Source organism: Petaurus breviceps, unplaced genomic scaffold (assembly GCF_028583685.1).
Source record: "Petaurus breviceps papuanus isolate PSGF00001 unplaced genomic scaffold, PetGlider_PUasm1.0 90683, whole genome shotgun sequence".
Lineage (NCBI taxonomy): Eukaryota > Metazoa > Chordata > Mammalia > Diprotodontia > Petauridae > Petaurus > Petaurus breviceps.
In genome coordinates, this window is record NW_027187308.1 from 2,285,836 (window position 1) to 2,296,650 (window position 10,815).

Here is a 10,815-nt window from a genome sequence, read left to right on the forward strand (position 1 = left end):
TAAGTCAGCTGAAGAATAATTGAAATAAAAGAATAGCATCTCTAAGATTACCTATTTCCTATGTGGTTACTGATCAGAAACAAACAAATATACAATTTCATTCAGTTGACAAATATTTACTTACTTGTCATGTCCTCAATGTGATTATGGGGTTCTGGTGGTGGCTAGCAAGTTATATATTATTTAGATCAAAGTAGAGAGATTTTTGTTACAAATCATCAATTGCTTGCATATGAGACCGTTTACTTTAATTCCACATCTTCATCATCACATCTGTCATTGGTGAATTGGTTAATGTTTCTAAGACATTCATGTATTACATTATAGCCAGTCCATTTCACACTAACAGCAATGTAACATAATTTATCACTGTCACTCCAGGCAATGTTCTGTAGCTGTGTTGACCTGTAAAAGGAGATGCAATAAAGATGTAGAATAACATGGTTATGGGAAAGAAGAGGTAGCAAATAATACAATACCATGTGCTAGACCCTGCTATTCTTTTGTAATAAAACTTCTGTTAAACAAAGTTTATTCACCTTTAAAATGAAAAAAAGAGAGAAGAAAATCAGGAGGTACCCATTTTACCTCAGAAATGATGTGTCTGATACAAATAAAACAAGACAAATTCCTAACCATTTTTAAGTATCGACTCATTCCTAGGCTTCAGTTCTGCTTTAAAGAGTTCTAAGAAAATATACCAAATCCATTTCTTGATAATGTTTAAAGAAGTACTTAATAAAGTCAGGAAGCGTACTAGATTTCTGCTAATGATACTTCTAATGCTAAGGTATTTTCAATATTTGCCTGAACATTTAGAATATTTGACCCTAAGATAGCTTAGGCAAAAGAAGATCTAACCTCTTGAGGGCCAAGGATCATCTTCTCTATTTCACAGAAGCTTTGTTACCAGCAAACATCTGTTAAGTGTCTAGGTAAAAAAAATATTATGCTAGACATTTAGTATATTGTGTGTTCTTAATACTCTAATTGTTAGTGTTGGAGGAATTTTGAGGGAAAAGGCATCCTAGCATACTTATATTTTTATTAGATGCCTGGATTGGTCCAAATATTCAAAATATTACAATTAATCAATGAAAATATATCTATTAAATGACTATTATGTTTCAGATAATGTAGCTGGTTCTGAGGATACAAGTACAACCAAAAAATTAAATGACATTTACTCCAATTATACTAATAAAATGAATAAAATGCCCATATACTTAGACTGAGATATCCTACTACTAGCCATACATGACATGGAGATCAAGAAAGCCTCACATTCACCATTATATTTTAGTCATTTTTTTTATAAGCAAAGTAGATAAACAACTGTGATATATGAGTATAGTTCAAAATCCATGAGAATCATGGAAAGCCAATTAAACAGATGCAAGAAAAGTAACAATGAGAAAAACAATAGACACAATGAACATTTATATTGTGTAGTAATTATAATGACCAATCCTATCCCCAAAGAAGACATGAGAAAATGCTGCTTGTTATCTTCTTTACAAAAGTTAAGAGCTATAGGTATGGTACAAAGCTTACACTACCAGATTCATTAGTTAATTTTGCTGAAATGATCTTAAATACCTTTCTCTCAAAAACAAAGCAACAAAAATTGGTTCTGGGAAATATCTAAACATATATATATATACATGAATATACGTATATACATATATTCATAATTTAAACATACATGTATATATACATGTGGATATGTATATATACACATATACATCTATATAGTGATAGAAATTAAGATGATACAAAGGTAGCAATAAAGTTAAAATAAAATTAATCAATATATTCTTCTCTATTCCCCCAAATAATAGAGCCACCCATTTTATGTCACATGTATACATATATATGTGTGTGTGTGTGTATGTATGTATATATATAATATATATGAGAGAATGCTAGCAAAACTGTCATTTATTCAACTTACTCTTATAAAAATGATGTCCTTAATTCTCTTTTACCACGTGTAAATAAACATATGCTATAAACTATAGTATCTGAGTAGTTTTTGCAATAGTGTCATTGATTTTCTCAGAGATGTCCATACTACCTCTGTTTTTATACAACGGCAGGCATTTGTGAGATTAGCTAGAGGTAAGTGGACAATGTGTCAGTGGAATAACTTTTCTTAGTGCAAAGCAACTGTGTGGCCACCAAGCCAGTGGCCTTGACTCTGTGTGCATAATTCTCTAACCAAGTGATCCAGCCAAACACAATTCATGTCTTCTGTTCAGATGCAACTTTCCATTATAGAATTTAGTCGCATTCATCTTAACTGTTGCTTAGAAGATTAATGGTAAAGACATTTAAATATCTTGTGAGCCCCAGGAGAATTTTTACATAAAATTTATTTCAGTACTTTGAATTAGTCAAAGCTGAAAACCAGAATATAATCTGAGGTTCAAGGACAAATAAGAATAATACCAATAACTGCTAATTTATAGGACAGCCAAATAGCATAGCAAATAGTGTGCCAGACATGGAGTTAAAAAGACCTGAGTTCAAATCTGGCCTCAGATATGTGCTCATTGTATGACTCTGGCAAGTCACTTAACCCTTATAACTCAGTTCCCTCATCTATAAAATGAGTTGGAGCAGGAAATGGCAAACCCCTCCAGTATCTTTGGCAAGAAAACCCCAAAGTGGATAATGGAGAGCTGAACATGGCTGGAAAATGACAGGACATCACTAATTTATAGAAATGGTTTTAATGTTTACAAACCACTTTCTTCATTGAAACTTTAAGAAGTAGATAATGAAGGTATTATTACTCTCATTTTATAGGTGAGAAAACCTAAGTTCTGAAAAAAAAGTGTTTTTTCCATTATCATATAGTTATTAAGGATTTAAAATACTTCCTCTTCCAATGCTGATTAGTATCTTTTCTTCAATTCATAGGTTTAGAGAGTTGCCTGAGGCAAAAGGAGGTTCAATGAATTGTCCAGAGTCACCCAATCCTTATGTGTCACAGGCAGACCTTACTGATCATGAGGTTACTTTTCTATCTACTACAGTACTTGGCCTCTCCAATTTTGATCCTTTTATCTATTGATTCTTAATCACTTTCTTTGTTGAGCTCCTTTTTTTGTACTTCCTGCTTTCTTTTAAGCAAATTAGCATTATTTTGGCATAATATTTCCACTCCTTTTAGATAAAACTTTTTCCTCCTTGTTGTGATGGCCCTTTCCTTTCTAGTTACTAGTGGTCAGAAACAGTTTTAGATCCTGCCTTCTCCTAATGATCTCTGCCTTTGCTTCTTTTTCTTTTCCTATTCAATCTCCTTTGATAATTTTAGTCATTCTACTAATTTCATATTTTCATTTGGAAAAAAGGCTATGTATGTATGTATGTATGTATCTATCTATCATCTATCTATCTACCTATATATCTATCTATAATATATGTTTCATTACCCAAGTTGGGATTTACAGAAATATACCAAAAGTAACTATTTCCACCTCTAATTTGCCAAACTTCCCAGTTCCTCATTTTCTAATTTTCTGGTGTTCTTCTTCTAAGATGAATGATTTCTTAGTACTTCCTTCAGTATTGGCTTATAATGGAAAATAATTATTATTAAAGCTATAACTAATGCATAACTGCACCTTTTTCACAAATAAAGGGATGTCTGTGGCATCCAATCTTCCTTCTTTATTGCATAACGATACATAGGTAAGAATCAAAACATTCTCTACCTTTGCTAGAATATTTCTAGATAGAACAGTGTTTCTTTAGTGAGAAAAAAAGCAGTTTATTCCAGAATACAAGTTATGTCATGTTTTGGCTAGTTCAATGAAAACATAATACTCTCTTGGTTTTGCCAGCACCATGCTCTGTTTTCTCTTATCAAAGAGTGAATCACTGTGCTTAAAAAATCACATATGCTAGGACACAAAAATGATAAGATGGCTTGTGTTGTGTAAAATTCTTTATATCTTTCTTTCATAGAGCTGAAACAATTCAAGTGTCAGTATTTTTTGCTAAAGTTTGAAATTCTCATTTTTGTTGAACTTCATATGGTATTGGAAGATGTCTGTGATTTAACACATTGAAGTTCAATTTAATTCTTTAAAATATTGTCCAAATGTAAATATAACAAAAAATATTATGTGAAGGGGTACTACTATTTAGATTGCTACCATAGTCTTCAAAAACTATTGTGTAATTGACCATGAAATATCAAAGTCATTTGCTGGAGCTAAGGATCTCTTTTCTTGTAAAAGGGAAATCCATTTCTAAAGGAGCTCTCAGACATGTTTTTTTTTTTTTTTCTTGCTTAAATAGGATATAGCTTCTATCCAACTAGGCTTTTTTAAGTATACTAGAAGGTAGTGGACTTTGGAGATTTATTATAGTATGGCCCTGTTTTTCACATAAGATATTGCTATTTGGATTATAGTAAGAGAACGATTCACAATTTTGTATGGCTCTATAAATAATTTATTGTAGTTAAAAGAACAGTGGGGATTTTAGTTTTAGTTCCAGATATGCAGTTAATTATTTATATGACTGTTGAGAAGTCACAATCTCACTGGAACTGCCTCAGTTTCCTCATCTGTAGAAATGAGAGACATGGACGAGATGGCTCGTAGAAGCATAAAAAAGGGAATTGCAATATCTGATGTATTAAACAGTGTCATTTGGGTGTAGCAAACACTCAATATTGAATACAATTGCATTGTCAATATAACAACACACCTGTCATTTTGGACTGAATTAATGCTTCTAAAGTCATTAATGAATATCAGGAAATCAGGTCCTTCCATAGCGTCTTTTCTAGCAATTCACGTCCTGCAATATCATTATTATTAGCCCTCAAGAGATCTATATCATGTAAGAGTGTTTATTGTCTACCAATTGCTTCTCTTAGAAACCACACTATCTTGGAAAAAGTGAATTGTCCAGAGAGAAACAAAAGAGAATCACTGAAGTTGACTTTTTATTATTGCAAGTTTCTCCCACATCACACTATCTGCTTCTCCTTTAACCAGATCAGTATCTCACTATAGCCACATGATTTGCGCCAGGATCAATTTACCAAGCTATTTCTGAAATATATGGATGGTATGCAATTATCTCCTCAGTGAGATTGTTCCATCATTTTAAACCTCACAGGGGGGATCTCACATGGCTACAAATGAAAAGAAGAGTGAAAGTAAACAAAACAAAACTGTATTACATACCCATCAACTTTTCTGAAATTCCTATGAGGTGACGACAATAGAGATCAAGAGGTTGTCGTAAGGATTATATGCTTTTTTATTGTGAATCCTCCCCCTCTCCCAAATGGAGAAACTTCCAAGGAAAGAAGGAAAGAAAAAAAACCCTGAAAATTTTATATTAAGTTTATAAAGGAAGAGCAGAAGTTGAGTCTCCTGGAAGTAAAACCCTGCAATTTCAGAACTATTTAGAAACATGAATTGACATGAAGTAATTTATTCTTTTCAACAAATCAGAAAAAAAGCAGGTTTAAAATATTACTGAAAGCAAAATGATTTAACACTTAATATGTCCCATTTTCTTGAATTTAACATTTCATCTACTAACACTACTAACAGGAAATCAGGAAAGGAAGAAAAAAAACTAAAATTTATCCAAATTAGAGAAGATACAAGAATAAATTTGCTATTTCCCTTTGTACTTATACTGTGTTTTCTGTAAAAGTTATGGAAAAGAAGAACTTTTCTACCCAATGATTAGGTCTGTTTCTCTCTTCTGCCCATACAATGAAAGGAATAATCTCTCAAATTTTTGTGTTTCATCCCATTTGTATAAATTTTTTCTATTAAATTAACATTGGCAAACATGCATTTTGGTATACCAAGAATGGGGACAAAAAATAAGATTGTGTATGAAACTAAGATCTCTTAAGTAGTTTGTAAAGTGTTTATTAAACTTAACTCCTTAAAAAGCAACATAAACTTCTTGCTTGTCTTTGCCCTCTTAAATGCTGTGTTCTGTTGTAGATTTTAAACATTCTATTGATGTCCTTATCTTTCTTTTTTTTCATAACTATTGTCCAGTAACCCTACATTCTCCCCCCTTACCCCCCCCCACACACACACTTCCCAAAATGGAAAAATGATCAGTTTTCTGAAACCATGATAGATTATTGAATTGGCTAAAGAACTTTGCTTTCAAAATAGTTTTCCTTTTTATTATTCTAGTCATTGGCACATTCTTCCCCTGATTCTGCTAATTTTATTCTGTATCTGTTTAGAAAAGACATGCTAGGAATCTAGCTATTTCTTCATTACATATTATTATTTTTCAGTCATTTCAGTCATGTTCAACTCTTTGTTACCTCAGTTGGGGTTTTCTTGGCAAAGATATTGGAGTGGTTTGCTGTTTCCTTCTCCAGGTCATTTTACAGATAAGGAGACTAAGGCAAAAAAGGATAAGTGCCCAGCGTCACATAACTAATAAGTGTCTGAGGCTAGATCAGAGCTCAAGTCTTCCTGACCTGAGATCTAGCACTTTATCTACTATGCCACCTACTTGCCCCTTCATCATTCCTTACAGTTGCATGATGATCCTTAATATTGATCACGATAAATTGATGAGCCATTCCCCGAACTGATAGACATCATTTATTTCTAGTTCTTTGTGATAAAAATTGTTACTTTAAACATTTATATGAATATAAATATATATATGTATAAATTATTTCTATCTCTGATGTTTTCTATCTATAGGTATGTTGGGAGCTCTGCTGAATCAAAGGATGCATGGTTAATGTCATTTGGGGTATAGTTTCAAATTGCTTTTTGTAATATTTGGATCAATTCAGATACGGAGAGTGTATCATTATTCTTGTTCTTCTAAACACATGCTATTGTTTTAAAACATCTTTGACAATTGATAAGCATGCAGTTCAACCCCTGAAATAACTTTAGTTGACTTTCCTTTATTACTAGTGGTAATAAAGTTATTGATAATTTGTAAGTTCTTTTGAAAACTAATAATTCACTTTTTTTGAATATTTATATATTACAATGTTAGGGAAATATATATTCCCTGTTTTTGTACAAAAGGGAGCTAAGAATGCTTACATTTTTTTAGAATGCTTATATTTTAAAAGAAATTTTTATTGTATTTAAAAAATGTAAAAGGGGCGTCCAGGTAGCATAGTGAATAAGAGCACCGGCCCCAGAGTTGGGTTTACCTGATATCGAATCTGGGTTCAGATACTTAGCCCCACACCCAGAAATAACTGGCCATGTAACCTTGAGCAAGTTACTTAATCCCAATTGCTTAAAAAAATGTAAAAAATATTCTTAGCTCACATAGACCCCCCAAAAAGTTAGATAAGATTTGGCCTTCAACCATGTTGTTTGCTGATCCCTATTCTTTCAGAAACGTATATAATAATATAATATTAATATAATGCTATTTAAACAATATGTAATCATGTATATATATATGCATATATACATATTTAATATCAGCTCCTATCAGACATATTTGGCAAATTTTTTAAACAATTAATAATTTTCTCTCTAATTTTAATTGCCTTTTTTGTTTGTATAAAACTTTGTCAATTTTCCATAACTTAAGTTGATTGTCTTTTATATCATCTTTATATCTTGCTCAATTATCAATTATAATCATATTCATTTTTGTGATATCTTTTTCCTCCTTCTCTGATTTGTTCATGGAATGAATTTACATATTTGGGTAGTGTATACATTTGGTATTTACTGTGGTATATATTTTGTGAAGTGTTGGTCTAAATATAATTTATGTACATGTTTCTTTTAAGTTTTCCCAGCATATTTTATTGAATAATTTTAATATAATTATGTCATGCTCCAAGGTTTGAAAAACACTTTAACAAATGTTACATCATTTGATCCTTTGTGAGGTACGTGTGGCTATTGTCCCCATTTTACAAATGTCACATCTGATACTGAAAGAGTTTAAGTGATTTGCCTAGGGTTGCTTTACTGTTAATATGGGTATGATGCAAAATCATGCATTCTTGACTGAATATTCAATGTTCTATTCACTTTATTGTCCAACTACCTGATGATTGAATTTGTGCCATAATATGTGGTATCCAAGTTCTATCAAAGTCTACATTATGCCTATTGTTTCTAGGTTTTTTTCTCCTCTCTTACATTGATTGAATTTTCCATTATTTTTTACCCAATATATATATATATATATATTTTTTTTTTTTTAATCATTAACACTTAGCAGTACAGTTTCAGATCTCCTACTGCCAGGATTTTTTTTTTCCTTTTTGTATTCTTGACTTTCAAGTTCTCTAAGTGAAATAATATTTTTTGTAGTGCAAACAAGTAAACCTTTAGTGATTTGATTGGTATAACATTGAATCTATAAAATAATATAAGAAATATTATAAAGATTTATACTTTTCAAAGGCCAAGTTTTAAAATTTTTTATTTATTTATTTATTTAGCTCTGCCTTTAGTTAAGTAATGATTATTTTCTAATTCTCATATTTTACATATATTTCATTAGATGAACTTGACTATATTTTTATTTTAAATTCTTTAGTTATTTTCAATAACAAAAATTCTCTACTTTTTTTTTTGCACATTCAGTGTTTTTTTTTTTAATTTGGAACTCCAAACTCCCACCCACCAACCCCTGCAATGCTGACTGAGAAGGTAAGAATATGATAAACATTATGTATGTGAAGTCATGCAGAAAATTTTTCATATTAGCCATATTGCAAAAAAAAGCAAGAAAATGAAATGAAAATAAGTATGCTTCAATATGAACTCAGAGTTGATCGTTTCTCTCTCTGGAGGTGGAAAGCATGAGTCATTTGAATTGTCTTGGATTGTTTTATTTTTATGAGTAGCTAAGTCTTCCACAGTCATTAAACACAATAATTTTATACATCATTAAAATATACCTTTTGCTGTGTATATTGTTTTCTTAGCTCTTCTCAGTTTACCTTGCATCAGTTTATAGAAGCCTTCCTAGTTTTATATAAAACTATTACCCTTATCATTTTTATTGCATGATAATATTACATCACAACTCCATACCAACACTCGTTTAGTCATTCCTCAATTGATGAGCATTCCCTCAATTTCCTTTTTAAAATTAAACTTTGTGTTTATTTTAATTTGCATAATTCATTTCCACAAGATTTTGGGTTACAAAATTTCTCACCATCTTTGCCCTACCCACTACCTCAAAACAGTGATTCCACTGTATAACCTCCCCCCCCCCCTCATCTGCTCTCTCCTATATCCTCCCACATTTCCTGTCTGACTTTCCAGTAGGGCAAGATGGATCTCTATGCCTGAGAGCCTGTATATTTTATTTCCTAGTTGCATTTTAAAATATACATATATAATATATATAACATATTTAAATATATGTAATTATATATATATATATATATATATATATAACATAAATATTTAAACATTTCATTTTAAAACTTTTAATTACAGATTCTTTCCTTTCCTCCCTCCTCACTTGGTCTTATTGGGAAGATAAGCAATTTATTATAGGTTGTACATGTGTAACTATACAAAACATTTCCATAGTGGATATATTGTGAAAGACTGATTATATTTCACTCCATCCTACCCTTCCCTCCACTTGTTCTATTGTCTACTTTGGCCCTGAACCTTTTAAAAAGTGTGGTGTTCCAACTTCCCTTCCCCCAAACCTGCCCTGCCCTCTATCATGCATCCTCTCATCCCCTTCTCCCCTACATTACTGTAAGGTGAATACCCTATTTAGTATGTATGTCATTACCTCCCTAAGTCAAATTCATTTGGACTAGGGTTGACTCATTCCCTTTTACCTTCCTGTTCTTCCCCTCCATTGTAACAGTTTTCCCTTGCCTCTTCTATATGAGATAATTCACCCCATTTTGTCTCTTCCCATCTCCTCTCATTATATTCCTCTCCCACCTCTCAATTTCAACTCTTAAGTATCATACCTTCTTATTTGATTGGTCCTGTGCCCTATGTCTATGTATACATGCATGCACACACACACACACACACATATATATACATACTCACTCACATATGTATTCATATGCCCATATACCCTCCTATATAGACATATATTTATGTATGCACATATATATGTATGTATACACACACATATATATGTATACACATACATGTTTATATTCCCTTCAACTATTCTCATACAGAGAAAAGTTTCATAAGTTACAATTATCATTTTTCCACATAGGAATGTAAATAGTTCAAATTTATAAGTTCCTTATGACTTGTTTTCCCTGTTTACCTTCTCATGGTTCTCTTGATTCTTCTATCTGGATGTCAAATTTTCTATTCAACTCTGGTTTTTTCATTATAAATTCTTGAAAGTCCTCTATTCCATTGAATGACCATATTTTCCCCTGAAACATGATACTCAGTTTTGCTGGTTAGGTGATTCTTGGTTTTAATCCCAGCTCATTTGACCCCCAGAATATCATATTCCAAGTCATTCGATCGCTCAGTTTAGAAGCTGCCAGATCCTGTGTTGTCCTGATTGTGTTTCCACAATATTCTAATTGTTTCTTCCTGGCTGCTTGTAATATTTTCTTGATCTGGGAACTCAGGAATCTGACTACAATATTCCTACGAATTTTTTTGGGGGGGGTTTCAGGAGGTGCTCAGTGGATTTTTTTAATCTCTATTTTGCCCTCTGGTTCTAAAACATCAGGGCACTTTTCCTTGAGAATTTCTTGGAGGATGATTTCTTGGTTCTTTTCTTGATCATGGTTTTCAGGTAGTCCTCTCTCTCTCTCTCTCTCTCTCTCTCTCTCTCTCTCTCTCT

The 10,815-nt window shown here is 31.9% G+C and overlaps 1 pseudogene; it reads right to left on the minus strand.

Moving 5' to 3' along the window:
• Positions 1-242: 242 nt before the first annotated feature.
• LOC138144048 (isocitrate dehydrogenase [NAD] subunit gamma 1, mitochondrial pseudogene) overlaps positions 243-10,815 on the minus strand; it is a 22,300-nt pseudogene continuing 11,727 nt past the window's right edge.